General features: G+C 45.6%; 1 protein-coding gene and 1 long non-coding RNA gene across 4 annotated transcripts in view; one reads left to right on the top strand and one right to left on the bottom strand.

Annotated features, from left to right (window-relative positions):
- Positions 1-25,741, top strand: part of Ccm2 (CCM2 scaffold protein) — a 62,311-nt gene that overhangs the window by 23,340 nt on the left and 13,230 nt on the right. The gene's annotated exons all lie outside the window — the stretch shown is intronic.
- LOC125346634 lies at positions 12,382-13,567 on the bottom strand. Its single transcript, XR_007209986.1, has 3 exons — positions 13,350-13,567; positions 13,052-13,111; positions 12,382-12,822 (listed from the first exon to the last, which is right to left on the bottom strand). It is a non-coding gene; the product is annotated as an uncharacterized LOC125346634 (long non-coding RNA).

The raw sequence follows: 25,741 nt of genomic DNA on the forward strand, positions 1-25,741 counted from the left end.
GCTTTTTCTATATATGTGGTGCTGAGGAATCGAACCCAGGGCTTAATGTATACAAGGTGAACACTTTACCACTAGGCCATATTCCCAGGCCCAGGATCTTATATATGGGATAGCATAAAAGGACTGATCATAGGATGAGACCTGTGGTCAAGTCTTGAGGCTCTTGTTTTTGTTTTAAATCAAAGACTTTATTGGGTAAACGTTGCACAGTATTCTTCAACATTTAACTCTGAGCGTACTTAGATGAGAAACAGTTTGTCATTCAAGTCTACAAAATGAAATGGGCTTGTGAAGATGTGACACACAGACAGAAGATAGCACGATGCATAGCTTAAATAATAAGCAACAAATGCAGTGGAAGTGAAATTGCATCAGGGTAGATCTGGATTTTAAATATCACTGTTTCATTTATAAAAATGAAAATCTAGGCAGGTGCAGTTGCTCACACATGTAATCCTAGCTACTCAGGAGGCTGAGATCTGAGGATCTCAGTTCAAAGCCAGCCCAGGTAGAAAAGTCTATGAGACTCTTATCACCAATTAACCACCAGAAAACCAGAAGTGGTTCAAAGTGGTAAAGTGCCAGCCATGAGCAAAAGAGCTCAGAGACTGAGCCCAGGCCCAGAGTTAAAGCCCCAGGACCAAAAAACAAAACAAAACAAAAAAACCCCAAAAAACTGAAAATCTGGTTTTGTACCAAAACACTTTTGAGAATTTGCCATGAGAAAAAAATACTTGACCTCCCCACTCCTTTGCCTTTTAATTACTTCTTGGTTATTTCCACCACACTACAAAAGTGTTCTAAAGCTTAAAAATGTCTGTCACATAGCCCCATACCCTCAGCATGGCTGCAAGGGCCTGGCTTGGACCACAGTGAAGAGCTGGTGGGGCGGGAAGGTGAGGACAGCCCTTGTCTGCGTCACAACTTCCACACTTCTGGAAGTTGGTGAGCTGGTCCTCATGGAACACCCAGAACTGTCAGGTTGGAGCTCACTATACTCAAGACTGGCTGCCTTTTTCTTTTGTTTTGTTTTGTTTTGTTTTGCCAGTCCTGGGCCTTGGACACAGGGCCTGAGCACTGTTCCTGGCTTCCTTTTGCTCAAGGCTAGCACTCTGCCACTTGAGCCACAGGGCCACTTCTGGCCGTTTTCTGTATATGTGGTGCTGGGGAATCGAACCCAGGGCCTCATGTATACGAGGCAAGCTCTCTTGCCACTAGGCCATATCCCCAGCCCCCGGCTGCCTTTTTCTTTATGTACTAGATAACAGATTGCAGGCAGGTACAGTAACTGTTCTGTAACTCTCAGTGAAGCCTTGCCTTGGTCCTGAGCATGGGTTATCAGGTCAGTGACATCATGGAAGGATTTGACAGCTGTGCCCACGCTAGGCCATAAGTGAACTGTATGGTTTCCTATTTTTTGGCATTTAAAAAATTTATTAATTAAAAAAAATTTTTGACAAGGTGTTGTGCAAAAGGGGTACAGTTGCATAGTAGGGCAGTGTGTACATTTCTTGTGACATCTTTTTTTTTTGGCCAGTCCTGGGGCTTGGACTCAGGGCCTGAGCATTGTCCCTGGCTTCCTTTTTGCTCAAGGCTAGCACTCTGCCACTTGAGCCACAGTGCCACTTCTGGCCATTTTCTAGATATGTGGTGCTGGAGAATCGAACCCAGGGCTTCATGTATACAAGGCGAGCTCTCTTGCCACTAGGCCATATTCCCAGCCCTCTTGTGATATCTTATACCCTGTTTTTCTTTCCCTTCCCTAGATCAGGTAGACATATATATATATATATATGTGTGTGTGTGTGTGTGTGTATATATATATATATAACAAAGTGTACCAAAAACATATACAGTAGCCACGTGGCCTACGCCAAAGGAAATTCACCTAGGACTTTAAAGGTCACGTCAACAAAAGAGTTTGCTTATACTTGTCTTATATGAACATACATATATAGCTTTTGAGCTATTGTGATCCACTGAGAGGTCTATTTTTGACCTTTATATGTTGAGTAGTTGTTTGGTTTTAGTTACATAATGTAGGGTCGCTGACCCAAACCTGTGGGAAATACCAAATGGTATTTGACAAGAGGTTTTTGGCTTCACAGACCTGGTCTTTACTGTCTCCCTGTCACCCCATCTTAACAGTCATATATCAGGGAGATCATGCCCCTTTGTTTTCTGTGTTCTAGGCTTGTCTCACTCAACATTATTTGTTCAAGTTCTGACCATTTCCCTGCGAATAACAATATTTCACCATTCCTAATCACTATGTAGTATTCCATTGTGTATAGGTACCATATTTTTTGGATCCATTCATCTGTGGAGGGGCATCTGGGTTGTTTCCATATTTTGGCTATTGTGAATTGTGCAGCGATAAACATGGAAGTGCAGATATCTTTTTGATATCTTGGGACCTGTTGTTCAGGATAGATGCCTAGGAGTGGTATGGCTGGGTCATAGGGTAGGTCTATGTTGAGCTTTTTGAGGAACCTCCATAGTTCTCCAAAGTGGTTGTTCTAATTTGCACTCCCACCAACAATGGAGAAGGGTTCCTCTTTCCCCGCACCCCCTCCAGCATTTGTTGTTGCCTGAGTTCAGAGTATAGGCCATTCTAACTGGGGTGAGGTGGTATCTCAGGGTTGTTTTTATTTGCATTTCCTTACTACCAGGGATGTTGAACATTTCCTCATATATTTTCTTTGCCATTTTTATCTCTTCTCTTGTGAAGTCTCTCTTTAGCTCCTTTGCCCATTTCCTAATTGGTTTACTGGGCTTGGAGGGGCTTAGTTTTTTGAGTTCTCTGTAGATGACGGATATTAGGCCTTTGTCTGTTGCTGTGCTGGTAAATACCCTTTCCCATATGGTTGACTGGCTTTCTAGTTTGGTGGCTATGTCTTTAGCTGTGCAGAAACTTTTTATTCTGTAGTAGTCCCATTTGTCGAGTCTCTCCCCTATCTGTTGTGTCCCTGGGACTCTATTCAGGAAGTTCCTTCTTGTGCCTGTAAGTTCTAGCGTCTTTCCTACTCTGTCCTTCAGTAGTTTCAAGGATTCAGGTCTGATATTGAGGTCCTTGATCCATTTGGAGTTGATCTTGGTGCATGGTGATAGACTAGGGTCTACTTTGAGTTTTCTACATATGGCTGCCCAGTTTTCCCAGCACCAGTAATTTAAGAGGCTATGTTTTTTCCATCGTATGTCTTTAGCTCCTTTGTCGAATATCAGCTGACTGTAAGAGTGCGGTTTTATTTCTGGGTCTTCAATTCTATTCCATTGGTCTTCAGGTCTGTTTTTATACCAATACCAGGCTGTTTTTGTTATGATGGCTCTTTAATAGAGCTTGAAGTCTGATATTGTGATACCTCCTGCACTGCTTTTTTTGCCTAGAATTGCTTTGGCTATTCTAGGTCTTTTGCTGTTCCATATGAATTTATGGGTTGCTTTCTCTATTTCATTGAAGAACGTAGCTGGGATCTTGATGGGGATTGCATTGAATTTGTATAATAATTTGGGCAATATGGCCATTTTCACTATATTGATTCTGCCTACCATGAGCATGGGAGGTCTTTCCATCTCCTTGTGTCCTCTTTGATTTCCCTTTTTAGATTTTTATAGTTCTCATCAAATAGGTCTTTCATGTCTTTGGTTAGGTTGATCCCTAGGTAACTTATTCTTTCTTTAGCTATTGTAAATGGTATTATTTCCATAGTTTCCTTTTTTGCTTGTACATTGCTGCTGTACAGAAAAGCTGCTGACTTTTGTGGATTGATTTTGTATCCTGCTACTTTGCCAAAATGGTTTATTAGGTGTAGGAGTTTGGGGACTGAATTTTTTGGGTCCTTCAGATATAAGATCATGTCGTCTGCGAATAGGGATAGTTTAATTTCTTCTTTGCTGATGTGGATCCCTTTGATGTCCTCCTCTTGTCTTATTGCTATGGCTAGGGATTCCAGCACTATGTTGAAAAGAAGTGGGGAGAGTGGGCATCCTTGTCTTGTTCCTGAGTTTAGGGGGAATGATTTTAGTTTCTCCCCATTTAATACGATATTAGCAGTTGGTCTGTTGTATATGGCTTTTATTGTTTTAAGGAATGTTCCATCTATTCCTGTTCTCTCCAGAGCTTTTAATAAGTACGGATGTTGTATTTTGTCAACGGCTTTTTGGGCATCGACTGAGATAACAGTGTGATTCTTGATTTTAGTTCTGTTTATGTGGTGAATTACATTAATAGATTTACGGATGTTGAACCATCCTTGTGACTGTGGGATGAAGCCTACTTGGTCATGATGTATAATTTTCTTGATCAGTTTCTGGATTCTGTTAGCTAATATTTTATTGAGGAGCTTTGCATCTGTGTTCATTAGTGATATTGGTCTGTAGTTCTCTTTTTTTGTTGGGTCTTTGCCTGGTTTGGGGATGAGTATAATATTAGCTTCATAGAATGAGTTTGGGATTTTTCCCTCTGTTTCTATTTCGCGGAAGAGTTTGAGGAGTATAGGTATCAGCTCCTCACTAAAGGTTTTATAGAATTCATTGGTGAATCCATCTGGGCCTGGGCTTTTCTTTGTTGGGAGGCCCTTGATTACCCCCTGTATCTTGCTGTAAGTTATTGGTTTATTTAGTTGATTTATTTCTTTTTGATTTAGTTTGGGCATTTTATACTTCTCTAAGAATTGATCCATTTCTGTAAAATTATTATTTTTTAGTGAGTAGAGGTTCTGGAAATAGTTCCTTATGATTGTTTGAATATTGTGGGTATTTGTTGTAATTTTTCCGGTGGAGTCCCTGATTTTACGGATATGAGTCTCTTTCTCTCTCTCTCTTTTTTTTTTTGTAAGTGTTGCAAGGGGTCTGTCAATTTTATTTATTTTCTCAAAGAACCAGCTTTTAGTTTTATTTATTTGTTGAATGGTCTTTCTATTTTCAATCAGAAAGAAACAGAAAGAAACTACAATAGCCAGAGCCCAACAGGAAGAGCAGCTCAATAAAGACAAGAAAAAAGGGAGAGGAAAAACAGCCTAACAGGAAAATGGAACGGATGTACTTTCATTGTCGTTGTGGCTTATGAATTCGTTAATTTCATCTTTAATTTGGTCTCTGACCCAAGTGTTAGATAAAAGTGAGGGGTTTAGTCTCCAAGTATTTGTATAGTCTATGTGGTATCCTTTGTTATTGAGGGTTACCTTGATTCCACTGTGGTCAGATATAATACATGGGATGATGTCAATACTTTTGTATTTGCTGAGGTTCTTTGTGTGGGCTGTTACATGATCTATTTTGGAGTATGTTCCATGGGCTGCTGAGAAGAATGTGTATTGGGTCTTTGTAGGGTGAAAGACTCTGTACAGATCTATCAGATCCATTTGGGATATGGTGTTATTTAGGTCTTCAGCTCCTTTGCTAATCCTCTGGGTGTTGGATCTGTCTCTTGGAGAGAGTGGAGTATTAAAGTCTCCCACTATGATTGTGTTTGGGTCTTTCTTGTTCTGTAATTCTGTGAGAATTTGCTTGACATATGTAGGGCCTCTTTTGGTTGGTGAGTATAAATTTATCACCGTGATGTCTTGATTCTGGATTTTTTCCTTGTATTAAAATGCAGTGCCCTTCTTTGTCTTTTTGAGTTGATTTTAATAAGAAGTCCAGCTTGTCTGAAATCAGGATGGCTACTCCTGCCATTTTGGTAGGTGGGTTTGCTTGGAAGATCTTGCTCCATCCTTTCATTCGGAGCTTGTTGTTGTCCCTTGCTGTAAGATGGGTCTCTTGAAGACAACAGATAGCAACTTTCTGTTTACAGATCCACTCTGTCAGTCTGCTCCTCTTTACCGGAGAGTTTATACCGTTTATATTCAAAGAGATCATGGATAAGAGTGTTTTTTTCCGTTCCATTTTCCTGTTAGGCTGTTTTTCCTTTCCCTTTTTTCTTGTCTTTATTGAGCTGCTCTTCCTGTTGGGCTCTGGCTATTGTAGTTTCTTTCTGTTTCTGTCTGGGGGTCCTGTATGTTTTCTGTTGGGTGGGGCTCCCCTCTTAGAATTCGCTGTAGGGCTGGTTTTTCATTCACATACTCCTTTTTTTTTTTTTTTTTTTTTTTGGCCAGTCCTGGGGCTTGGACTCAGGGCCTGAATACTGTCCCTGGCTTCTTTTTGCTCAAGGCTAGCACTCTGCCACTTGAGCCGCAGCGCCACTTCTGGCCATTTTCTGTATATGTGGTGCTGGGGAATCGAACCCAGGGCCTCATGTATACGAGGCAGGCACTCTTGCCACTAGGCCCTATCCCCAGCCCCACATACTCCTTTAGATCCTCTTTGCTATGGAAAGATCTGGTTTTCCCTCGAAGGTGAATTCTGGTTTTGCTGGATATCTAATTCTGGGTTGGCAATTGTTGACCTGGAGGACTTGGATTGTGTTCTTCCACGCTCTTCGTGTGTTGTAGGTTTGTGTGGAGAGGTCTGCTGTGATTCTGATCCTTTTTCCATTGTAATATAGCTCTTCGTTTTGGCTGCATTCAAAATTTGCTCTTTATTCTTGAGATCTGAAATCTTGATTATTATGTGCCTGGGCGAGGATTTTCTAGGGTCTGGTCTGCCAGGCATCCTATAGGCTTCCGTTACTTGGGTGAGGTCCCTTGTGAGATTGGGGAAGTTTTCTGCAATAACTCTATTGAAAATATGTTGTAGCCCTTTGCTCTGGTACTCGGCTCATTCATCTATTCCAATTATACACAGATTATATCTCTTGTCTTTGTCCACTAGCTCCTGGATTAGTCTGCCCTGGAGTTTAACCATTTCTTGGAGTGTGGTAATTTTCTGGTCCTTATCAGCTGCATCGTCGTCCAAAAGAGAGATTTGGGATTCGATATGATCAATTCTTTGTGATGTGGCTTCGAGTGTGGTGTTTATGGATGACAGCGAGCTGTTTATTGTTGCCAGATCAGCTCTCATCGTGGAGATTTCTTCTTTTAAAGAGTTGTATTTTAAATCTTTTTTCATGCATTTCGTTTCTCAGGATGTTAAGGTCTTCTTTAATGGAGAAGTGTACTGTATCCATTTTTGCTTCCATTTCTTTCTTGATTTCCTGTAGATTTTTCGAGACTTCCATTTTAAGCTCCTGTATCTGTTTTCTGAATTCAGTCCTGAGGCTTTCGATCATTTCTTCTATCTTATTTGATTTTTTATTCTCTATCTCCTCTTCAGTCGTACTACTTTTTGGAACTAGCGAGTTGGCTTGACCTTTCATGAAATTTGTAATATTTCTTTGTAATTTGCACATCTGGAGATCTGTAGGTGGCGACCTTGGCTTGGCTTTGTGCTGATTCCCGCTGGTCTGTCAGTGGAGACTTGTTTGTGTCCTGGCTCTAGGTTTGAGTTTGGCTGTTGAACCTTACTGCCCAATGGGTGAGCGTGACCATCTCGGTTGTTGCCAAGGTGGTCACTCTCACTGCACTTAGGTGGGTAGGTTCTGTGTCTTTCTCTGTAGGACTGTGCCCTGCCACTGTGTTGTGCTGACCCTAGTGTGCCCCTGATGGGGGTTAGCGGGTCGGTGATTCAACGTGGCATGGAGACTTTTCTCTTCTTTGATTTTTTTCCCACTAGGTACCGTGGTCAAAGGAGCACACCTCTCAGATTGAGAATTGCCGCTGAGAGGCGGCTTGCCCACCTGTGCAGAGTGCTCCTGTCAGAGCAGGTGTTGCTGTTGAGGGGTGGCCCACCCACCTGTGTGGAGTGTGCCTATCAGAGCGGGTGTTGCTGCTGAGGGGGCAGCTTGCCCACTTGTGGGCTCCTGCGGGGGGTTGGGCAGGGGATCCTCCTGCTGGAGGGCTAGGATGCTGACCCACTCCGGCCCTCCGTGGGGCACGTGCGTGTGTGCTCTAGTGTTTCCTTTGGGGGTGTGCTGCCCTGAGGTGTTGGAGGGTGCTTGTGTCCTCTCGCGACTCTGCTGTGGGGGGCGGTATGTGTGGACCCCAGCAGGTTCAAGTGTCTGGGTGTGGGTTGGTGCCCACAGCTCTCTGCGCCTCCGCTGTGAGGAGGTGGGCCCAGGTGTCCCTGCTGGGCTGGTATTGCACATCAGCAAGCCTGTGACTGTTGTTCAAAAAGTCCGTGGGGACCAGGGCGCCTCAGGGGGCGTTCCAAGGCCTACCAGTCCCCAGGCCCCTGCTGGAGGGGCTGGTGCGGACAGGTTCAGGCTCCCCAGCTTGGGCTTTGGGGGAAGCCTGTCTAAGGTGTTTCCTGGTCACTTTTTTGGGCGCTGCTCTGCCTCTGCTAGCTCCTGTGTCCTCCCAGAGGCTGTAGGGTCCTAGAGCCGCAAGATATGGGGGCTCCTTTGTTCCCTTGGGGTAGGGAGGGGGAGGGAGCTCTAGCTTCTTTGTAGGGTTTTGGGTCTCTTGCTAGAGCTGGTCTCCTGTTTGGGGGGGGGGGCAATGGGGAACTTACTGATCCTGGATTGTGTGTGTGTCCCGCGCTGCTGTGGGCTTTTTGGGGCTGGGGTGCTGGGGTGTGGCGATCGGTCGTTTGGTGGTTGCGGTCCCGGCTCTTCCCGTCCGGCTCTCCCCATCTGCGCTGCCCAGTTCCCCCCTGCTGTTGTTTTTTGTTCCCAGCCGTTCGGTCCTGTGCCTCTGGTCCCGCGCCTCTGTCTGTCTTGGTTGGTCTGTGCTCCATCTGGGGCTCGTGGAGCTCCTGCTGTCTGGACTCTGCTCTCTTGGCGTGACTTTTCGGCTGTTGCTTCTCTGGTCGCTGACGGTCTGGTGGTCTCGTTTACCAGCACCGGGTCCCCTTTCCAAGCCTGGCCCTTTTAGGGCCGGGGGGCGGAGGGGGGCAGCACCCCGGAAATTTTCCGGCTCCGTGCAGGTTATAGGCTCTTGTTTTTTTGTTCTTTTTCATTTCCTGTGTTTCTCTGTTGTTTCTGGTTGTTGGGTTTGCTGGACTCTTGATGGGGTGTTGGGTGTTGGAGTTCCCAGCTCACTATTTGGTTGGAGCAAGTTGGGGTGCCTCCCTATTGTGACAGTGCCATCTTCCTCTTTTTTTTTTGGCATTTTTTCCCTTATTTTTTTGTAATAAGTAATCAATAAGGTATTGTGATTTCATCTTTCTGGTTTAAAAAAAATCAGTATTGCCACTAAAAAATTGTTTTATTAAAAGTACGGCACCATCAAATATAAAATGCCATAGTACATTACTAACATGTCCATCCAGTTTTCTCATGTTTCTACATTCATTAAAAAGAAAAATCGGGCTGGGGATATGGCCTAGTGGCAAGAGCGCTTGCCTCGTATACATGAGGCCCTGGGTTCAATTCCCCAGCACCACATATACAGAAAATGGCCAGAAGTGGTGCTGTGGCTCAAGCGGTAGAGTGCTAGCCTTGAGCAAAAAGAAGCCAGGGACAGTGCTCAGGCCCTGAGTCCAAGTCCCAGGACTGGCCAAAAAGAAAAATCAAGGTTTTCTATATTAAGCAAAGATAAGAATGAAAATTAAATTATGATTTTTTTTTTTGTAGTCCTGGAGCATCAACTCAGGGCCTGAGCACTGTCCCTGGCTCCTTTTTGCTCAAGGCTAGCACTTTACCACTTGAGCCACAGCGCCACTTCTGGCTATTTTCTATATATGTAGTGCTGGGGAATCGAACTCAGGGCTTCATGTATATGAGGCAAGCACTCTTGCCACTAGGCTGTATTCCCAGCCCAAAATTATGATTTCTATTAAGAATTCATGTTCCATGAACAAAATGTGCACACTGACTTTACAAATCTCTCCTGCTGCTGACTGTTCCCAGACCCATGGCCTGCCTGATGCCTGTGCATTTCCTGCAGTGGAGGTGGGCTCTGTGGAGAGAGATGGCCACTTCCGAGGTCTGCTGTCTCCTCCTTGATGAGGCTCTTGTTTCATCTCATGTAGCTAGGTTTGAAGAGGCCAGCAAGCCAGAATACTGACTGCACCAGTTGAAACTGTAGCAAAGGCTATTTTATTCCCTCTAGCTAGAGGACTAGTAATGGGCAGCCTCACAAGACAGAATGTTCAGACAAGCTCAGACTTAGCCAAATGTATATAGCAGAAAAACTGATGGCCTTGGGGCTGGGGATATGGCCTAGTGGCAAGAGAGCTTGTCTTGTATACATGAGGCCCTGGGTTCGATTCCCCAGCACCACATATACAGAAAACGGCCAGAAGTGCCGCTGTGGCTCAAGTGACAGAGTGCTAGCCTTGAGCAAAAAGAAGGCAGGGACAGTGCTCAGGCCCTGAGTCCAAGGCCCAGGACTGGCCAAAAAAAACACAACAAAAACAAAAAACTGATGGCCTTACCTCTGCCCTATCAGCTGTATTTATATAAAAAGTATATATCATGGCTGGGCACTGGTAGCTCACACATGCAATCCTTTTCTACTCAGGAATTCAAGATCTAAGGATTGGGATTTGAAGCCAGCCCAACCAGGGAACCCATGAGACTCTAATTACTACCAAAAAGCTGGAAGTGGAACTGTGGCTTAAATGGTAAAGCACTAACTTTGAGCAAAGTTCAAGGAGAGCACTCAAATGCCTGATTTCAACTACCTAGTCCAGCATACATACAATGTGTATGTGTGCATGTGTGTGTGTATGTCTCTCTGTATATGTATGTTTGTGTGTATCGTGGAGTTTGTTTTAAGGATGTAAGACTGGCTTAATGTCGGGCTCGCCTCCCCTGGCGTGGGGATCAAGGCTCAGCTACGCTTCTCACAACTCCCTTTCTCACCCTCTCCCCTGGTCACCCGGCCGGCAGGTAAGGCCAGGATGGGGCGGGGGAGCCAGCACTGACCTCACGTGCACGTGGCTGGACGAGAACGCTTTGCCCACCTCCTTACCAGTAAAGAAAGCCAGGCATACGCGGGTCTCGGAGAAGCTTCAAGAGCTATCTGATTTATTAAGGTGGGGGCAAGGACTAATGATAGCAAGAGAAGGCGATTGGCCAGGACGCTGATAGGCTGGGAGCTTGTCACATGACCCCCTCATGAGCTAACGTCACTGGAAAGTGCCACGCCAGGGAGAGACTGGGGGCGCATGGGCTGGTGAGAAAGTTGGGGGCTGTTTGCAAAGCTGGTTCCTCTGGTTCCGGACCCAGAGAACCGTGGCCTGCTTCCGCATTCCCCAGGGCTGGGGGGAAGGGCGGCGTCTTGGGGGTGCTCTCCAATGCCCTTCACCCTGAAGTCCATAAAGCTGGACCCCAACAGCTTAATCCATGAGAATGCAATAAACAGTGCAGAAAATTTGACAAAAAAAATCTTGTACCCATTCATATGTGATTACTGATATATAAATGCCCAAATGAAAAATGCAGTATCATTTATAATTGCTTAAAATACAAAGCAATTAAGTATAAATCCTGTAAACCATGTATAGGGTTTGTTATAGCTGAAAGCTGTATAAAACTGAAGCTATCAGAGAAGATATAGTTAAGTGGAGAGACATGAAAGACATCAGAGAGCTGAACGAGGGGAAACATGTCCTGTACAGGAAAGCACAGCACAGCTAATATGTCAGTTTTCCCTAAGGTCATATAAATGAACTAATGCCTCCAGAAGCACAAATGATTGCAGGGCACCCAATATGAAATAGGCAACTTGAGTGGCTCTGTAACTATTAAAAGTAAGTGGAAGCAGGGTGACGATGGCTCACACCTGTAATCCTAGCTACTGAAGAGGTTGAGATCTGAGGATCACAGTTCAAAGCCAGCCTCGTCAGGAATGTCTGTGAGACTCTTATCTCCAATTAACTACCAGAAAACTGGAAGTGGTGCTGTGGCATAAGTGGTAGAGTGCTATCCTTGAGCTAAAGAGCTTAGGGACAGCACCTAGGCCCAGAGTTCAAGCCTCATGACCAACAAAACAAAACAACAACAAAAAACAGTGAATGGAACTGGGCATTGGTGGCTTATGCCTATATACCTAGCTACTCAGGAGGCTAAGGTTTGAGGATCACAGTTCAAAGCCAGCTTGGGCACAAAAGTCAGTGAGACTCTTTATTATTTCCAAATAACTACTAAAAAGCTGAAAGTGGAGCTGTGGTTTAAGTGGTAGAATGCTAGCTTTGAGCAAAAAAGGTCAGGTACAGTGCCCAGGACTTTCTCTCTCTCTGTCTCTCTGTCTCTGTCTCTCTCTGTCTCTCTGCCTCTTTCTGCCTCTCTCTGCTTTATTTTATTTTTTGCTAGTCCTGGGGCTTGAACTCAGGGCCTGAGCACTGTTCCTGTCTTCCTTTTTGCTCAAAGCTAGCACTTTACCACTTGAGCCACAGCGCCACTTCCAGCCTTTTCTGTTTATGTGGTGCTGAGGAATTGAACCCAGGGCTTCATGCATGCAAGGCAAGCACTCTACCGCTAAGGCATATATATTCCCAGCCCCCCCCCCCCACATGAAAATGAATGGCTAACAATTTCTGTTGAATTCTCAGCAAGACTTGAAAAAAAGAAATGAGAGCACTTAAGGTGCCTGATTTCAAGTATTATTCCTGCATCCAAAAGAGCAGAGAGACTTGACACAGATTGAGGAAGAGAATTGTGTACCCAGAAGCAGACCACACAGAACCACTCTCTGATGTTGGTCAAAGGTACAGAAAAGTAGTTAAGTGGAGGGAGGACAACCTTTCAGCAAATGGTGCTGGAGTGATGGTACTCCATAGGCATAAAGGGAACCTACCCTAAACTTGCCTCCTCATGTAAAAAGTAACTGAGGGACTTAAATGCAAAACTTCTAGTGAGAAAAAAATATATTAGGCTGGGCAGAGTTCTTAGATACAAGATACAAGAAGCCTGTTCCATAAAGGGAGAAACTGATAAACTGGACTTTGTTAAAATACAAACTTTTTTTTTTTTTTTTTTTTTTTGTGGCCAGTCCTGGGGCTTGGACTCAGGGCCTGAGCACTGTCCCTGGCTTCTTTTGCTCAAGGCTAGCACTCTGCCACTTGAGCCACAGCGCCACTTCTGGCCATTTTCTGTATATGTGGTGCTGGGGAATTGAACCCAGGGCCTCATGAATACGAGGCAGGCACTCTAGCCACTAGGTCATATCCCCAGCCCTAAAATACAAACTTTTGAGGTAAGGTTGATGAGATACATTGAATATTTCTGTGGAAATGTCTCAATGAAACCCTTCTGTGTGTGTGTGTGTGTGTGTGTGTGTGTGTGTGTGCCAGTCTTGGGCCTTAAACTCAGGGCCTGAGCACTGTCCCTGGCTTCTTTTTGCTCAAGGCTAGCACTCTGCCACTTGAGCCACAGAGCCACTTCTGGCTGTTTTCTCTATATGTGGTGCTGAGGAATCGAACCCAGGGCTTCATGTATATGAGGCAAGCACTTGCCACTAGGCCATATTCCCAGCCCCATATGAAACCCTTCTTATACAACTAACATGCTAATAAAAACAAGTACCCTTGCCAGGTGCCTAGGATTCTTGCCTGTAATCCCAGCTACTCAGAGGAGTCTTAAGCATCTCAAGGTTCCTATTCAAAGCCAGCCTATGCAGAAAAGATTCGATTTCCAGTTAATCAGTAAAATACTGGACTAGCAGTATGGCTTGGGTAAAATACCAGTCTTGAGCAGGAAAGCCAAGCAAGAGCCAAGCAGTACTGAAGGGGGTGGGGTGGGGTGCTGTCTTAAGTGATGGAGTAAGAAGCTGGAATGAAATGCTACATACTCAGAGAAAATATTTGCAGACCACATTATCTGAGCAAGAGCTAGTGTCTAGAACATACAAAGAGCTCCTGAAGGTCAACAAAAAAACGTGTAAGATTGCAGACAAAAGATGGAGACATTTCACTGAAGTATGTGTTCTAGTGTCCGTGAGGACAGTGTATATTACATGGTGGATGTCACGTGCCCAGAGCTGTGGAGGATGCTGGGGAACTGGAGCATACACATTGCTGGTGTGAAAAAGTTTGGCAATTTCTTTAAAATTCAGCATGCATTCAAGGCATTTGTCCATGGGAAATGTAAATTTGTGTTCACATGAAAACCTGCATATGTATAGTCCTAGCAGTCCCAAATTGGACAACTCTAATGTCATTCAGTAGGTAAATGGTTATAGAAAATGAAAGACACTTTGTCCCAGAGAAGACATTGCAGCAGTTCAAAGGGATGATGCACACTACTACCTGGGTAGGTTCCAGAGTTATGACTGAATGGAAAAAGCCATTTCTAAAGGTTCTGTACTGTGCAGTTCCCATTATATAACATGCTTGAGATGACACAATTGCAGATATAGAGAGAAGATGAGAGTTGGTTGGAGAGGAGGTGGAGAATGTCTCTGTGCTTCTCAAATAGCAGCTCAGATTTAGAGGAGTCCTGTTGATCAGTCTTTGACTGTCTGTTTCCCAGGTGACATGCTGCATTTCTGCAGGATGTCACCACTCAGGGTGACAGGACTAAAGGGACAGGACAGGTGAAGGACTAAAAGGGTACAACAATTCTTCCTATACTATTTTGTGTGATAGTGTGTGAATTTACAGTGACCTTAAAATAGGCATGGTGGTACACACTTATAATCCCACAGCATTTGGGTTGGGAGGGGGGGTCTTAGGAAGGAGGATCTCAAGTTGATAGGGCCTGGGCTACATAGCAAGACTTTGTCTTTGTTTTTGTTTTGTTTTTTGCCAGTCCTGGGGCTTGAACTCAGGGCCTGAGCACTGTCCTTGGCTTCTTTTTGCTCAAGGCTAGCACTCTACCACTTGAGCCACAGCACCATTTCCGGCTTTTTCTATGTATGTGGTGCTGAGGAATCGAACCCAGGGCTTCATGTATATGAGGCGAGCACTTTACCACTAGGCCATATTCCCAGCCCAAGACTTTGTCTAAATAAGTAATGAAATAATCCAAAACTCTGGGTGCCAGTGGCTCATGACCATAGCTACTTGGGAGGCTGAGATCTGAGGATCACCATTTGAAGCCAGCCTGGCAGGAACGTCCATGAGACTTACCTCCCAATGAAAAACAATAACAACAACAAAAAACTACCCCTATAAAGGTGGAAGTGGAGCTGTTGCTCAAGCAGTAGAGTGCTAGCCTTGAGCAAAAAGAATCTTGGACAGTCCCTGATTTCAAGCCCTAAGACCATCATGCATACATGCACCTTAAAAAAAAAAAATCTAACCAAAAGCTTTTTGAATTCATCTCATAGGATTAATTACCTAACTCTTCCTCTAGAATTAAAGTCAAGGAGTAGGCCTGGTGCCTGTTTAGTTACCAGGCTCTGGTTACAGACTACAGGGAGCCTACCTAGCACACATGTGCAGCATCCTGGACCAAATGTCAGCTTGTGATGAGAAATGCAGGAGAATGTTTCTACTTTACTGAAACTTTGTGAGGATTAAGCCATATTTAAGTCTGTTACACAATGCTACACAGTGTTACATAATGCTGCTGCAAACAGGAAGCATTCCCCACAGGAGTTCCTGCTAAGTTCTTGTCAACTTTAGTAATGTTCATCTAAGCACAGAATACTTCACACACACACACACACACACACACACACACACACACACACACACACACACTCACACACACTCTGAGTATGTGGAAGTAAATGCTTCCTGGTCATTGGTAGATTTTGTTACTGATTTTATTTTACCAACATAATACAGGTACACAGATTTAAAAGCCCTACTACTATGGTCCCGACCAAGATGGTCCTATAAACAAACCAATCCCAAAGTCTGGAAGAAGTCCTTCACACCACTTGTGTTTCCTTATACAAATAGTATGTACATTTCCCTAATTATTATAGGGCATATTGTTTTTTGTTGTTTTGTGAGTTTTTATTTTTTGTGGAGCTGGAGGTCAAACTCATTGCCTCCTGCATGCTAGCGTGAAGCATGTGACTAAGCTATCCCCTCATCCTGCACCTTGCTTTTTGGGGGTTGGGGGTAAAAATCACTTGTAATTTTTTTAAATACAATTTTAATTCTGTTTTTTACCCCAATATCATCATTGTGGCCTTTTGGTTTATAAATTTACTCTTTATAAATTTACTCCTGCTGTGTATATTTCAGTGCATTTTGAAAAATGGAGACTTGTAACTGCTGTCATATAATGAAATATAATGTAGCTAAGAATATAATGAAAACTGTCCTATAATAAAACTAACTGTAAGCTGGGTGCTGGTGAATCATGCCTGTAATCCTAGCTACTCAGGAGGCTGAGATCTGAGGATTGTGGCTCAAAGCCAGAGTGAGCAAGAAAGTCCAAGAGACTCTTAACTCCAATTAACCACCAGAAAATCAGAAGTGAAACTGTGGCTCAAAGCAATAGAGCACTATCCTTGAACAAAAGAGCTCAGGAACAGCATGCAGGCCCTGCGTCCAAGCCCCATGACTGAAACAAAAGAAAAAATATATAATTATAAGTGTAATATAATATATAACATAATTATATATTATATGTCATATATAATGTATATGTATGTTTGTGTATACACAGAGAGCGCCAGCCAGAATCAGGCACTGGGTGGCTCCTAGCTACTCAAGAGGCTGAGAGCTGAGGATCATGGTTTGAAGCCAGGCTGAGCAGGAAAGTCCATGAGACTTATCTTAAACACAAAAAGCCAGAAATGGAATGGTAGCTCAGGTGGTAGGTAGAGCATTAGCCTTGAGCATTAGCAAAAGGTCAAGGACTTCCCAGGCCAAGAATTCAAGCCCCAGGAATGGCAGCTTTCCTCCTTCCCCTGAAAAAATATTCACGTAACTATGTAACAATATAGTAAAACTATCCTGTCTTCCCCAAGTTCCTGTGTAAAGAATTTGTTCTTTTGTAATGATCCTTACCTGTGCCTCCTCCCATGCCAACTACTTATCTCCCTTGGTTCCTTATAATTTTGGACCACCTTCCATCAGCCTCTTCCCCCACTTGGCATAAAGGTAGCCCCTATTTGGCATAAGGACTGAGAGAATGTTGTCCAGCTTCTCAGCCCCATGGTTCCTGTATGAAGATGGATGTCCTGAGAAGATTCCCAGGTCTGCCTTCCCATGGCCTGTAGCTGGACCCAACTGTGTGGAAGCACTTGAGAAAGCTGCCCGTCAGTGTACTCCAGTGTGCCACAAAGGTGAAGCTGGTCTAGGGAAGTTCCAGGCTTTGGGTTTCACTTGTAGCATCACCACACCCACAAAAAATATAGGAGTACTACTGAATATAGGACTGTCCTGCTGATTGGCTCACCTAGCCCACAGTGAGCCTGTCCAAAGGCTGTGAAGGACGAAAGTGCTGTCCAATTGTCTTTAGCCAGTATGCTTCTCTGTTTGGTTGTGTGGAGCCTCTGTCCTTAGATAGTGGCTCAGTGGCTTTTTCTTTTCAAATTTTTATTATCAAACTGATGTACAGAGAGGTTACAGTTTCATACGTTAGGCATTGGATACATTTCTTGTACTGTTTGTTATCTTGTCCCTCATACCCCGCTCCCTCCTCCCCCTTTCCCTCCCCCCACCAGGCGTTCAGTTCACTTACACCAAACAGTTTTGCAAGTATTGCTTTTGTAGTTGTTTGTCTTTTTTTACCCTGTGTCTCTCAAATTTGGTATTCCCTTTCAATTTCCTGCATCCAATACCAGTATACACGGTTTCCAATATACTCAGATAAGATTACAGAGATCGTGTAGGTACAACCCTCAGTGGCTTTTTCTTGAAGAGCAGTGCAAAAATTAAGATGGCAGAGGACTAGGGTTGGAGGTGTTGCTCAGTTGGTAGAGCGCTAGCCAGTAAGCAAATCCCAGTCTTGGACATTAAAAAAAAATGTGACAAAGGGTCTGCAAAAGTGTCCACATGTTCATATGGGGTTATAATCTTGGCATTGTAAGAATAAAAGGATGACTGGGAAGGGGTGACAGACAATGGCAGAGTGGGGGGTAGCAGAACTGGGGTGATTGGCACTGAGGTGGAGCAGCCCTGGCTCTGCTTCTCTAGGTTTTGGCTGTCAGTCTTTGGCTCAGTAGAAGGGGGAGGGTGGAATTGTTGACCAAGCCCGCAAGTCCCTAGTCCCTGGGAGTAGTGGATATTTGGTAGTAGTGGCATGATATGGTGTGCTGTGTGGTTCTTGAGGGATGAAATGACCACAGTCTCTGCTTGTGCAAACTCTACATCATCAAAGTCATCCTCATAGGCAGCTTCAGTTTCCTAGGAACCTCCCCTGCTCACCCACAAGCCTCAGCATCAGTTCCTGCAGCTCCAGCTTGTCTCCGCGTCCTGGGCCAGCAAGATGATGTGCTCTCTTCCTCCTCCATCTGGCACTCTTTTAGCACTGCCATCTGGTTTTTGCAGAGGGCAGCATAACCTCCAGTGGTGTCCACCTGCTCCTTGAAAAACATCTACATGGTGGCCTGTGGAAGTGGCTTTGCAGCTTCTCCATAGACTCCTATATGGCCTCTATCTACTGAGACATATAAGTCACTCCCACTCTTGGGGACCAGACTCTTGTGTTCATGCTTACTCCAAGACAAAGCTGCCAGGTTTTCTAGGCACCAGCAGTATACCTTCTGCTCCCTTAGCTGCCAGCCCAGCCATGCCTGTTCTTTCTCAGCCCTGGCTTGATCTGCCCTGAATAATGCCACTGTGGCTTCTTGGCTATCTAGGTCCTCTAGAAATGGTCAGATTGAGTTTGGGAGCCTCCATGCCCTTTCCTTTATTGTCTATTCCATCTCATCAGGGACAGCCAAGGAAGCTTAGCTGGACCCACAGCTGCTGGTTCTACTCTGGTGACTTCCACGTGCTCCTAGGTCTCCTACAACTCCTTGCAGGCAGACCATCTTGCTCCCACATTGCCCTGCAGCTCCCCTTGTTCTGCAGCTGGCCCAGGAGCTGGGTCTGCATCAGAAGCTGCTAGTGCAGGGCCTCCTTCCTCTTCAGAGGTCAGGTGCTGCTGATAAGGTGGCCATGTGTCATTGATAGGCCACCACAAGGCATTGGTCTGGCTGTTCCTGCAGCTGGGTCAGCTTGTCTCTAACTGCACAGTCTCAGCTCTACCATCATCCACTGCTGCCCACCCAGGGTTTTTGTTTTTTTTGGTACTAGTCCTGGGTACTGTCCATGAGCTTTTGTGACAAGGCATGAGCCACCAGCACCCATCAACCAGTTCCTTCTTGATGAACCAGCTCCATTCTGCAACTTGGTTGGCTTCTCCTTGCACATCTAATGGTGTTGCAGTTGTCCTCCATGGCCTCCAGAATGTTGCCGTCTTCTACTGCTGGTTCCAGGTCACAGTGGCCATTCTTCCTGCTCAAGGTTCAGGCAACTTGGGCTCTCCCTGTCTTCCAGCTAGGCATGCAGCTGTTGGGCCAGGCTCTCGAGTTCCTGCTTGCTGAGTTGCCACCTGCCTCAGGTGGCCCTGTTAGGGGCTTTGGGGGTGGCAGCTTCTGCAGCTTGCGTCATTTCTATCAAGTTAGTTTCCAGCTCAATACCTGACTCACACTGTGCTCCTCTCTCAATTGTGAACCTCATCCAACATTTGCTCCATGTTTTGCTTATGCGTGGCATTCAGCCTTTAGATCTGTCCTCACTTGTAGTTCTTTTAGCAACTCTAATTGCTCTGCTTGTGTCTCCATCTATGCCTGCTTCTCAATGGCTTGCTGTAATTGCAGATTGTTGTCCAGTGGTTCAGACATGCTAGAAAATTGTAGCAGAGCACCTCTGCCTTGTTCTTTCTCTCCTTCATTGCAAACTACATGGCCTTCTCCATAAGAGCCAGTCTCTCCTCCAGTTCTGAGTTCTCCTTCAGGTCCTCATTACTTTTTTTGTGTTTGGCTAGTTTTGTACCTGTCCACCTGTTTCTGCTGCATGGAAATGGTAGAGTCACATCTACCTCTGCCACATTCTGTCTGCTTTTGCTTTTTGTGTGGTTGCCAGCTGTGTGTGGACTAGGACTGTATAAGTCTAATTTCTCAGACAGCAGGATCTCAATTGTCTGAATGGGGAGCAGCTCTCCCTGCTCATTGCCAGCTTCTGCTAGCATTCCTTTTGTGTTCCAGTTGATCAGTGTCTCGGTTCAGTTTTGTCATTTTCTCTGTCTTGCTGCTTAATTAGCTGGAGTCTGGAGCTATTGTCCAGAGCCTTCATGTTAGCAGAGGGGAAACCCTCCCTGCTTATGTCGGAACATCTGCTTATGTTGGATAGAGACCTAGACACAAGAGTTGTAGCAGGCTGTTGGTCTCAGCCATGAGATTAGACCACGCTAGTGATGGCAGCATATGTGTATGTGGGGAGTGGGGGACAGGACTAGTGGGTGGTGGCAGGAGCAGCAGACGAATCTAGAGTCACCAGCAATGGTTGTCTCAGGATTGCTGCTGGTTTTAATTCTTCGCCTCTTTGCTCCTGTAGTAACATCAGGACAGATCCTCTGCTAATATCCTTTCAACTTTTTCTTGGCTGCAACCAATATTTTAGGTCTGGTTTCTTTGGACATCCAGGCTGGGAGCCTGGGAAGTGGGAAGGACACCTTAATTACCACTCATCACTGATCTTAGGGTGTCTGCCAGGAGGGAGTGCCTGGGCAGTGCAAGGCACCCCGTAGTACAAGCGTGGCATGAACCTCCCACCCCATTGGTCAGTGAGAGTGGGATGGAAAGGGGCATGGCCATTTCCCCAGGACCCACTTCACCCTTGGGGGCTGGTGTGGGGGGTGGGGTGTTGCTCTCCAGGGTCATGTGCAGCTCCAGGTGCAGCTCCAGGTGTAACGGCCCTTGGCCTCCAGCACAGAATGACAGTGATCTGGTGGACTGGCTGGCTGTTGTCAGTGCCACAGACCTCCAAGGACAGCGGGGTCAGTGGTCGTTTTACAGACCCTTTCCTGACTCAGCAGCAGCAGCACCATGCTTTGGCATCTTGCATACTGCCCAGGGCACCTCCTGGAGACACCCCCCCCCCCCCCCCCGCAGGACGCTTCCCAGCTGCACCTGGGCTCAGCCGCAGCTCCCCTGTGCCATCCCCAGGCAGCCGCCTCCACCCCTAGCTGCTTTTGGTCAGTCAACTGTTCTCCAGAATGGAACCAAAGCTGCCAAGGGGACTTTTTGAGGCTCTGTAGGTAGGTGATGAGGCAGGGAAACTGCATTATTTTTAACAAATTTCCAAAAGGCCAGACTCAGTAGAAACTAAACTGAAAAGACAGATCTGCACCTTTTCAAGAAACGTTTTACCATTATTTTTAGTGGATAGTAATTACATTTCTTTGGGGGTACTGTTGTGCTTTTTTCAGTACACCGTGTTTCATGACTAAAGCAGGGCAGTTTGCAGATTGGTACCTCAGACAGATCATTTCTTAGTGTTGGTAACTTTATCCATCCTTTCTCACAGTTGTTTTGGAATATACAGTAAATGACATTAGCTGGGCATCTGTGGCTCATGCCTCTAATCCTAACTACTCAGGAGGCTGATACCTGAGGATTTCAGCTGGGGCAAGAAAGTCTGTGAGACTCTTGCCTCTAATTAATCACCAAAAAGCCAGAGGTGGAGCTGTGGCTCAAGTGGTAGAGCACCAGGTTTGAGAAAAAAACAAAAACCACCACAACAAACAATCTCAGAAACAGTGTCCAGGCCCGAGTTCAAGCCCCAGGATCAGCACCAAAAAGAAAAAAAGACTTAACTGTAGTCACTGTGCTGTAGAACAGTAGATCTGGAAACAGTCAGGAAGTGATATTTTCATTGTACAAACTCAGCCTTCTGGTGTGTGTGTGTGTGTGTGTGCGTGCGCGTGTGCGTGTGCGTGTGTGTATGTACTGATACTAGAGCTTCAACTCAGGGCCAGATCTCTGTGCCATCCCTTAGCCTTTTCTTTCAAGGCTGGTGATCTCCACTTGAGTCACAGCTGCACTTCTGGCTTTTTGCTCATTAGTTGGAGATGAGAGTCTCACAGACCTTCCTGTGTAGGCTGGCTATGAACTTGGATCCTAAGATTGAAGCCTCCTGAGTAGCTAGGATTACAGGAGTGAGCCAGTAGCACTTGCTGCTCATTCCATTTTGATCTTGTTAAATATGTTCAGCAAGCTGGGTGCCAGTGGCTCACACCTATAATCCTGGCTACTCAGGAGGCTGAGATCTGAGGATCGTGATTTGAAGCCAGCTCAGGCAGAAAAGTCCCTGTGAGACTCTTTTTTTTTTAAATTTTATTTTATTTTTTACTTTATTTTATTTTATTTTTGGCCAGTTCTGGGCCTTGGACTCAAGGCCTGAGCACTGTCCCTGGCTTCTTCTTGCTCAAGGTTAGCACTCTGCCACTTGAGCCACAGCGCCACCTCTGGCCATTTTCTGTATATGTGGTGTTGGGGAATCGAACCCAGGGCCTCATGTATATGAGGCAAGCACTCTTGCCACTAGGCCATATCCCCAGCCCCCCTGTGAGACTCTTAACTACTGAAAAACTGCAAGTGGAGCTGTGGCTCAAAGTGGTAGAGCACTATCCTTGAGAAAAGAGCTTAAGGACAGTGCCCAGGCCCTGAGTTCAAGCCCCACCACCGACCCCCCCAAAAGGTACATATGTATATATGTACATACACATACATACATACATACATATATGTTCAGCTGTGTTCTGTGGACTCCATCTGTCTTGCCATTAGGAACACCACATTCTATGAGTTCCCTCTAGCAGTGTACCTAAGGTGCCCCCTTGCTGTTTTTAAATGCCCCAGTGGTCTGCTTTTCCAGGGTTCTGTTGGCTCCCTTGCTCCTGGAGAGCCCAGTTCCTCGTGTGGACGTGCCACTGTCAGCCTCCATTGCCAGAGGGTGGCCAGCCCAAAAGGTCTCTGTGGATGCACACCCACATCCCTCCCAAATACTCCATAATGCCATGTGGTTGGAACCTTGTTCAGAACTCCAGTAGCACCTGGGTCCTGGTGGGTATCCTGTCATTTTTTTTAGGTCCATACCAGGGTGTCCCCTGAGCCTTCTGACAGACGATCCTGCACCCTTGATGGGCTCGTAGTACCAGCCTTCACTCTGGCTGTGCTCCTGGGAGCCATCTGCATTGGAGCACCCCGTGGGCCTTCTCAGAGTATTAAATGTGTCATTCCTTAGTGGAGGTATTCCTCTGTAGACCGGCACGCAGCAAACAGGTCTTAGAGCCAAGAGGGGCACACACAGGCCCATCTGATGCCTGTCATTTCCTAACTGCCTTCTACCAAGGGAGGGTCAGCTCCACTCATAGGTTGAATGGCATCTACATTCAGACTCTCTTCAGAAGAGTCTACAATGCGTTTCTGTAGTGTGGATGCAGCTCTCCCTAGTTCAGATCTCAGTGCAGCCTGCTCCTCATCAGGGAAGCCGTCAAAGCTATGGAGAGGCTGATAGGGGGCCGCATAAAAATGTACTTCTTAGCTGATTGCTGGTGGCTCATGCCTGTAATCCTAGCTACTCAGGAGGCTGAGATCTGAGGATTGCGTTTCAAAGCCAGCCAGGACAATAAATAAAAATCCCTGTGAGACTTATCTTCAATAAACTACTCCAGAAACTAAAACCAGAAGTGGCACTGTGGCTCCAAGTGATAGAGCACTAGCCTTGAGCACAGAGGCTCAGGGAAAGTGCCCAGCCCCTGAGTTCAAGCCCCAGGACTGGCAGAAGAAAAATACTTTTCCCTCACTTCATCCTCCAAACATGAGGTGAGATCAGAGGAGTATGTGGACAGGATAGTACAGAGTGGTCAGGGTGTCTAGGAGCCCAGCCAGCACTGTTGTCTCCTGTCTCACTGTTAACCTCTGCTGACTGAGCTGATGACTAGTGGATCCAGTGTCTCCTGGCTTTTTCTTTCATCATGGCTGTCTATTGTAGCTGGGACCTCATGTGGCTCTCATGTGGCTGTCTTGTTGGTGTGGGCTGGTTTGGTGGGACCCCAAGAGGCACTAGATGTTGGTGAGTATTTCCCCAGGAGACCAAGCTGATTTGCCTGGGCAGATGGGGAGGTCATCCTGAGGACTGTACAAGGGAGGAGAGGGGAAAAGAGAAAGAGAGGAGAAAGGAGAGCCCTTTCTATTTAGTCTACCCCCCCTCTTTTTTTGGTTGTGGGGCTTGAACTCAGAGCCTGGATGCTCTCCCCAAGCTCTTTGCTTAAGGCTAGTGCTCTACCACTTTGAGCCACAACACTACTTTCTTTAGTGTACTTTTTTTTTTTTCTAGTCCTGGGGCTTGAACTCTGAGCTGGGCACTTTTCCTGATCTTCTTTTGCTTAAGATGAACACTCTACCACTTGACCCACATGGCTTTTTTGAGTAGTTCTTTGGAAATAAGAGTCTCATGGACTTTCCAGCCCAGGCTGGCATTGAATCAGATCCTCAAATTTCAGACACCTGAGTAGCTAGGATTACAGGCGTGAGCCACCTGCACTGGCTCTTTCTTCAGTCTACTCTTAAAACCATCATTCTTCATTCCTGCTAGTGTCTAGAATTCTTTAGACTTTCCTCTCCTTGCATTATATCTTATCCATCTCTTCTTTTATGTCTACTTTTGCCATTCTAGCCCTCAGCATATTGACGTAAGTTTTTAACATTTTCACAGTGGTACTTATAGCTTCCCTGACATATCTGAGATGTTTCCATTTGCTCTGTTAACTCCTAACTTTTCGTTTTTTAATATGGCTTGTAATTTGTTGTTGAAATCTAGACATGATGTTCTGGTAAAAGAAAATTAGCCTAAGGTAAGTAGGCCTCAATGTAAGGTGCCTAGGACTTTAACTGCCTAGGAGTTAAGCTTTGCCGTTTTCTGTAGCTGTAGCTGTTGTTGGTAAAATTTACTTTGGTGGTTTCCTTTTTTGTCTTCCTTTGTCCTTCCTTGAGATTCCTCGGTGCAGTTGGTTTCTTTTGGAACTAGAGCCCTGTTGCTGTGGGTTCGTAAGCCAGTGCCCCTGGGCTGTGGCTTCACAGAGGCTGCTTGGAGGCCATGAGGGGCACACGTGGATACCTCTCAATGGTCTAGGCTCTGGCAAAGTGGTTTTTGATTGGAGAGTCCTGTGTTATGGATAACTGAATGCTCTAGTTTACATTGCAATATTTTACTAGTTTCTTTTAACACAGTAAACTCACCTTATTCATAGATTTGTTAGTAGTTTTGACCAAGCATAGTCAAAAAAGAATAGATTAATCAAAAGAAATTTGAAGCTGGGTGCCATTGGCGCATGCGTTAATCCTAGCTATTCAGGAGGCTAAGATCTGAGCATCACGGTTTGAATCCAGCCTGGGCAGGAAAGTCTGTGAGACTCTCATCTTCAATTAACTACCTAAAAGCTGCAAGTGGAGCTGTGGCTTAACTGGCAGAGCGCTAGCCTTGAAGGAAAAAACAACATAAACTAAGGAACAACACTCAAGCCATGAGTTCAAGCTTCATGACCAAAACTTGAAAGTATCAAACTTGAACAAAATACCCAAACTGGAAAACAATTTCCTTTTTTTTTTTTGTCGGTTGTGGGGCTTGAACTAAGGGCCTGTGCACTGTCCCTGAGCCTTTTGCTCAAGTGTAGTGCTCTACCACCGCGAGCCACAACTCCTAGGGCAGAGGGCCTGTCGCTACAGCTTTCTCTGGCACTGGGCTGCCATGTTTGACCAGGCCCTCACAGGGGCCCTGCTGCTCCTGCGGCTGTTGGTTGAATTTTGCCCTCTTTGATTTAGCCACTGATCATGCTACCAGGTAAAAATCCCACATCGTTTGTGGAATGTTTTCATCCTTATGGACCATTACGTCACCTCCTCACCCTTTTTCTTTGCTCACGCCTCCACCTTCCCTAGGGAATGCCAGGAAGCTCAGCTGGGCCCCCAGCTGCTCATTATCA

The sequence above is a fragment of the Perognathus longimembris genome, chromosome 2 (assembly GCF_023159225.1).
Source record: "Perognathus longimembris pacificus isolate PPM17 chromosome 2, ASM2315922v1, whole genome shotgun sequence".
Classification (NCBI taxonomy): domain Eukaryota; kingdom Metazoa; phylum Chordata; class Mammalia; order Rodentia; family Heteromyidae; genus Perognathus; species Perognathus longimembris.